The sequence below is a fragment of the Triticum urartu genome, chromosome 5A, assembly GCF_056163025.1.
Source record: "Triticum urartu cultivar PI428250 chromosome 5A, HENAU_Tu73, whole genome shotgun sequence".
Classification (NCBI taxonomy): domain Eukaryota; kingdom Viridiplantae; phylum Streptophyta; class Magnoliopsida; order Poales; family Poaceae; genus Triticum; species Triticum urartu.
This window is the reverse complement of record NC_141877.1, coordinates 643487317-643494835: the sequence shown is the minus strand read 5'-3', so window position 1 is coordinate 643494835 and position 7519 is coordinate 643487317.

The following is a 7519-nucleotide window of genomic DNA, read 5'->3' as shown; positions in this document are numbered from 1 at the left end:
TCAAAGAGGAGGGTTTCCTCACTCGGTCCATGGTAAAAGGAGGGAGGCCAATCGACTGCCCTGGCGTCGACTGGTCTTTGCAGTAAAACCAGGTCGACTGCCATCCGCGGACCGAGTCGGGAAGAATCATGGCCGGAAAGGAACTTTTCCCTCTCATCTGAACACCAAGACCCCCACACATCTGAATCACTTGTGTTCTCTCGTCACTCGGATTGGCCTTTTTCACCGTATGAGAACGACAAGTGAAAATGTGCTTGAAAAGACCCCAGTGAGGCCGACAACCCAAGAAATTCTCGCACAAAGACACGAAAGCAGCGAGATACACGATTGTGTTGGGATTTAAGTGGTGGAGTTGTGCCCCAAAGAAATTCAGAAATCCCCGAAAGAAAGAGTGAGGAGGCAAGGAAAATCCATGGTCGACGTGGGTGGCAAGGAGAACGCGCTCACCCTCCCGAGGTTGCGGCTCGGATTCCTTCCCCGGAAGCCGCGCCGATCCATGGGGGATCAGTCCTCCGTCGGCTAGGTCGTCGAGGTCTTCTTGGAGGATCGCCGAGCGGATCCAGCCGCCCTGGATCCAGCCCTTCGGCAGGCCGGCTCGTGAGGAAGATCCACCCCGACTGGTCGCCTTCCCCTTTGCCTTTGCCGTCGCCTTCTTCGCCCGCTCTAGAGCCGCCGTCTTCTCCTTCCCCATCGTCACCGGCGAGATGCGTACGGAGCGGCGGTGCTGGGGCGAGAGCGAGCGCGACGAAGAAGCCTGAAGAGGAGAAGAGGAAATGAGAACGCACTGTTCAAGAAACCCCGGTCCGGCGCCTTATATGAGGCCGCTTCCGAGTGGCTGACTGGTAGGCCCGGACGATCCTGTCAAATCCCGTCACAATCGCGCGCGCGATACGTGGTGAAAAAGGTGGCACAGAGATCGAGGCGGCTTCGCCCTATCCCATCCGATTACTGCGGCCTCCCCCGTCCTGCGCGCTTCCCAAAATTCGAGTCCCGCGAAATCTGCGGGCAGGAGAACAACTTGCCAGACGGAAGATCTCCTCCGAACCGTCACTCGGAGTTTTTCAAGCAAAGAGACTCACTCGACAAAAAACTAAGAATGGATCAAGGCGACTGAAAAGGAAGTTGCTGTTATCACTCAGGTTCATTGATCCGAAACAAGATATGCTCGTGGCATGAAAAATGAGTCGAAGAAGTTCTCAACTCCTTCCCCACTCAAACCTCGATCCATTCGGGGGCTAATGATGAAGCTATGTACCTAGGGTAGGATCATGGACCTGTCCTAACGGCCCTACCCAAGGACATCTCTAGAAGAAAACACCTTCCAATCGACTTGGAGGTGTTCCACTCGGCAGACTCGAAGACACTCGACCAAGAAGCAATCACTCGACCAAGATCCAACCACTCGACGGCCAGGAGACCTAAAGTCACTCCGCACGCTAACGGTCGGTCATTAAGTAGCTTTTATGGTCATAATAGCACTTTATTAGGGGCGTTACTAGTAACGCCCGACCTTAATGTATTTGAAACCCTGCATAACTGAGGGCCGGACGGGTCTGGCGAACTCTATATAAGCCACCCCCTCCTCAGTATAAAGGGTTCGCACCCCTGTAATTCGTACACATATAATCCAGTCGACCGCCTCCGGGCTCGGAGGCGTAGGGTTATTACTTCCTCCGAGAAGGGCCCGAACTCGTAAACCTCGTGTGCTTACAACTACTCCATAGCTAAGATCTTGCCTCTCCATACCTACCCCCCTACACTACTGTCAGACCTAGAACCACGACACCCACCCCTATGCCGACGCCGCTGACACCTGATGATGTCTAGTACACAACCTTCTTCTTTGTAGACGTTGTTGGGCCTCCAAGTGCAGAGGTTTGTAGGACAGTAGCAAATTTCCCTCAAGTGGATTACCTAAGGTTTATCAATCCGTAGGAGGCGTGGGATGAAGATGGTCTCTCTCAAGCAACCCTGCAACCAAATAACAAAGAGTCTCTTGTGTCCCCAACACACCAAATACAACGGTAAATTGTATAGGTGCACTAGTTCGGCGAAGAGATGGTGAAACAAGTGGTATATGGATCATAGATAATAGTTTTTGTAATCTGAAATAATAAAAACAACAAGGTAGCAAGTGATAAAAGTGAGCGTAAACGGTATTGCAATGCTAGGAAACAAGGCCTAGGGTTCATACTTTCGCTAGTGTAAGTTCCCTCAACAATACTAACATAATTGGATCATAAAACTATCCCTCAACATGCAACAAAGAGTCACTCCAAAGTCACTAATAGCGGAGAATGAACAAAGAGATTATGGTAGGGTACGAAACCACCTCAAAATTATTCTTTCCAATCAATCCGTTGGGCTATTCCTATAAGTGTCACAAACAGCCCTAGAGTTCATACTAGAATAACACCTTAAGATACAAATCAACCAAAACCCTAATGTCACCTCGATACTCCAATGTCACCTCAAGTATCCGTGGGCATGATTATACGATATGCATCACACAATCTCAGATTCATCTATTCAACCAACACATAGATCCTCAAAGAGTGCCCCAAAGTTCTACCGGAGAATCATGACGAAAACGTGTGCCAACCCCTATGCATAGGTTCCCATTGTCACGAAACCCGCAAGTTGGTCACCTTAACATACATCAAGTGGCACGTCGTATCCCATTGTCACCACGGATATCCACGGCAAGACATACATCAAGTGTTCTCAAGTCTTTAAAGACTCAATCCGATAAGATTACTTCAAAGGGGAAACTCGATTCATTACAAGAGAGAAGAGGGGGGAAGAAACACCATAGGATCCAAATATAATAGCAAAGCTCGTGATACATCAAGATCGTATCATCTCAAGAACACGAGAGAGAGAGAGAGAGATCAAACACATAGCTACTGGTACATACCCTCAGCCCCGAGGGAGAACTACTCCCTCCTCGTCATGGAGAGCACCGGGATGATGAAGATGGCCACCGGAGAAGGATTTCCCCCTCCGGCAGGGTACCGGAACGGGTCTAGATTGGTTTTTGGTGGCTACGGAGGCTTCTGGCGGCGCAACTCCCGATCTATGTTGCGTTCTGGAAGTTTTAGGGTATATGGAGATATATAGGCAGAAGAAGCACGTCAGGGGAGCCACGGGGGCCCCACGAGGCAGGGGGCACGCCCTAGGGGGTGGGCGCGCGCCCCACCCTTGTGGGCAGCTCCCGTATCTTCTGACGTGGGGTCCAAGTCCATCAGGTGTGTTTCCTTCCAAAAATAACTTCTCAAGTTGATTTCGTTCCGTTTCGACTCTGTCTGATATTCCTTTTTTCAAAACACTGAAATAGGCATAAAACAACAAATCTGGGCTGGGCCTCGGGTTAATAGGTTAGTCCCAAAAATAATATAAAAGTGGATAATAAAGCCCAATGTTGCCCAAAACAGTAGATAATATAGCATGGAGCAATCAAAAATTATAGATACGTTGGAGGCGTATCACCTGCCTACTTCAACCACTCCCCCGGCTCACCATTCCAGCCCCACGACAAACCGACCACTGTAGACCCATCTTCTTCCTGGGGTAAGCTCCATGCTCCTGTTAGTCACTGTTCCACTGCTGTCGTCACCTGTCCTAACAACTCCCCTCTCCTCTCTGACACAGCGCCACCTCTGCCCATCTCTGACCTGGAACCACATGAGTGTGCAATCCATAAGTAGTGCCGCAAGAAAAAACGCGTTGCTTCCTTCTCCAAGGACGCTGTGCGGCGTAGCGCTCGCCTCGCCGACAAAGAAGCTAGGACGTACACGCCCATGACTCTCAAAGCTGCTAAAGCCAAGGCGACCCGTTTCTCCAAAGACGACGTAGCCAAGGCGCTCGACGATGCCATTGCTGCCGCCGCCCTCGACGACTGCTCCGCTCCTCCTGCCTCTGCGGAGGACCTGGCGGCCATCACCCTGCTCTGTGGCGCCGAGGACGACCAGGCCGTAGAGATCATCAAAGCAGGCAACAAGGAGGGTGACAACCATGCCCCATGAGGCTACGACATCCCCTCGCGATCACCACTCGGTGGCCACATCGGTGCTCTGCTACACTGACTACTAACTATGCACGTCCCTTTAGTTCTATGCTTTCATCCTGCCAAGTATGAAAATGTTGGTGCTCCTGGGCCTCGCTCGATAAAATTCTTCTACTTCGAGGCTTCCCCACCCAATTCAGACGATGGATCTCCAATATCTTGACTACGGGCAAATCCTCTGTGCTTCTTAACGGCGTCCTAGGCCCATGGATTTCTTGCAAAAATGGCCTGCGACAGGGGGACCCCATTTCCCCCTTCCTGTTCACTATCGTAGCAGATCTTCTGCAACAAATGATCTCCAAAACCCCCATCTTTCATGCCTCCACCACCCCCTCCTCACACATCTGCTGCCCACTACACTACAGTACGCTGACGACACCTTGATAATCGCTGCTACCTCCCCCTCGGTGGCCACTCTTCTCAAATCCATCCTAAATGACTTCGCGTCTGCCACCGGGTTACAAATCAACTTCTCCAAGACCTGCTTCGTCCCTCTCCACAGGTCCCCTCTGGATCAGCACACCATTACTGCCACCCTTGGCTGCCCCATCTCCTCCTTCCCTCAAACCTACCTTGTCCTAGCTGTCTCCCCCCTTTGCCGGCCGCCAAACCTGTTTCTGCCAATTCTAGAACGTTGCAAAAAATTCCTTGCAGGCTGGCGAGCCAAGCTGCTCTCTCGTGGCGACAGACTGATTCTAATTACAGCAGTTCTCGACTCCCCGCTCGCTTATTTCATGTTTGTTTTTGTTCTTTCCAAAAAAAGTTCTAAAACAGATCGATGATCTTAGACATGCTTTCTTCTGGAAAGCGGAGGATACATGCTCAGGGGCTAGCTGCCTCATCACTTCAGACGATGTTTGCACACCAAAAAAGTTCGGTGGTTTAGGCATTAAAAACTTGCATATACAAAACACTTGCCTCCTTATGAAGTTTGCGGTCAAGGCGCTTCTACCCCCCGACACACCTTGTCTAGACTGGCTCTCTCTGCAACACCCAAACGCCTTGGTCTCACCCTCCTCCGATAGGTCCTTTTTATGCAAAACCATAAACACACAGATCCCAAAACTGCAACATATTTCCTTTGTGCTAACAAACAGTGAAGCTATGACTTACTTCTGGCTCGAGCTTACTCCACGCCCGCTCTCCACGGTTTACCCATGCCTCTACTCTCACTCCAGTGGGCCTTTCGTTAGAGTGGCAAATATTATGCGCTTCGGTATAGACTTTAACCTGTGTGACCGTCTGACCTCTACGGCTGTTGCAGATTTGTCCTCTCTTCTGTCCTTGCTGCAGGATTTTATGCTGAACGCCGAGCAGGACTCACGCTTCCTCAACGGTGGTCATCCATTCTCCACCAAGAAAGCATACGACCTGCTGATACAAGGAGCGGACGAAGACACAAACGCCAAGATCTTTTGGCCTACCAGAGTGCCCAACAAGATCAAGGTTTTCGCATGGTTGGCCTTCAAGGGGCGACTAAACACAAAGGCCAATCTCGCTCGCAAGACAATCACTCCTACAGCCACATGCCCGAGATGTTCTCTCCAAGACGAAGATACAGATCACTTGTTCATGTTCTGCCCGCTGGCTGCCAGGATTTGGCAACGCTGCAGAATTGGAATCCACGCTCTCTCCTTGCATCTACTTTGGGACAATGCCACACTACCAACGAATCTGGACACGACTGCCTGGCCCTTCGTCCTCTTGGCGATCATGTGGCGCATTTGGGATGCCAGGAATGAGCAGGCCTTCAACTCCATCAACGCACACTCCTCTCTGTCACTTAAACTAATTGTATCAGACCTGGACTTATGGTCACATCGCTTATGAAAGCAATGTGATAAGGACGCCGTCTTCTCGTGGCGGTTGTTCCTCTCCTCGCGCCTCGGCGTAACTATGTAATCTGTCATGTTTGTGATTCTGCTCTTTGAGTAATATATTCAGGTGGGGAGCCCCCCCCCCCCCCCCCCCCCCCGCGGTGATTCTCAAAAAAAATATTATGGGACGAAGGGAGTATGAGATAGTACCCGTCAACTTACTTGTACTGCAACTGCAAGACCATTATCCAGAACAACCGTTTATATCAGCATTTTGTACAAACAAGTGTTGTTACCATTATCCACAGGACCAATTCCATATCTGCATATAGTAAAAAGAATACCTTAAGGAAGTAGGACTATATATGTATTATTGGAAAACCAACCAATCATAATGTGGATTGTACAAAAATTATACTCCATATAGGCAGGCCAATTATGAGCATCCAACACCAAAGGATTGCTGCAAAAGGTGCTCAGAAAACTAGGGAACCTGACCTTCGTAGAAATATGAATATGTAAGTATACAATCCAGAAAAAAGTAGAAACAATGTTTTATAAACGCCCTGAAGAGTAGTATACCCTGACTATCACAACTCTTACTATATGTTTCGTTGGGCTGGAAAACGATTCTACCACTGATACATTCTTTGGTCTTCAGCACACATATATGAACAAGAAAATGCATGAATCAAAATGTGATGTAATTGCTTTGATTAAATGATCAGCATACATAGTAAGCACATGGCAACTTCGTCGTTTATTGGTAAATTATAAGAAGCAATAGACTCCAAGCCACACCTGGATGGACGGCGCTAGCAGTGCTGTCCAGTTTGTTGTAACTTTGTGTATAAATGATCAGCATACATAGTAAGCACATGGCAATTTCGTCGTTTATGGGTGAATTATAAGAAGCAATACACTCCAAGCCACACCTGGATGGACGGCGCTAGCAGTGCTGTCCAGTTTGTTGTAACTTTGTGTACTACCATGTCCATCCCAAGCTTTGCTTACACACTCCGGTAAATCTTTAAATCTCGTGTGCTCCTGTTTCAAAAATGTTATGTACTCCAGGTCTTAAAGAACCATTGGCATAGTCTATGCATAGTTAGAAAAGGTCAACAGTTTTTATTCAAACTCTCTAATCCTCTTTGCAGTAGGCGAATCATAAATATATCACCAAATCTGCCATTAATTTTTTTTGTTCATATTTAGGCATGATAGAGATCCTTAATGATATAGCCACAAAAGGAGTTATGCATACTTGCAACACAAGCCTTATAAAATGTTAAAAGATATTTCATCCGAAGTACAATTTCTAACAGAAGCATAGAATAACAAACAATAAGGAGTAACTACATGATGCATCACAAGCTCCGGAGCATGAGAAATTGAGAATACATGGAGGCAAATTTCTATCAGTTAGAACTGAATGAATACCGTAGCAGAACAGTAAGGACTAGGGCTCTGCAGCATTGTGATTTTCTTCCACACCAAGTGCCAGAACGACTCTCCTCAGAATGGCATCAACTGGCTGATGTGAGTTCTCAACAGCCTTGCTTGTAGCTTGCCATTTCTCGCCATGTTTTGGTTCAGCGACAACACATCGTTTTAGAACATCCCTTTGCGTATCTGC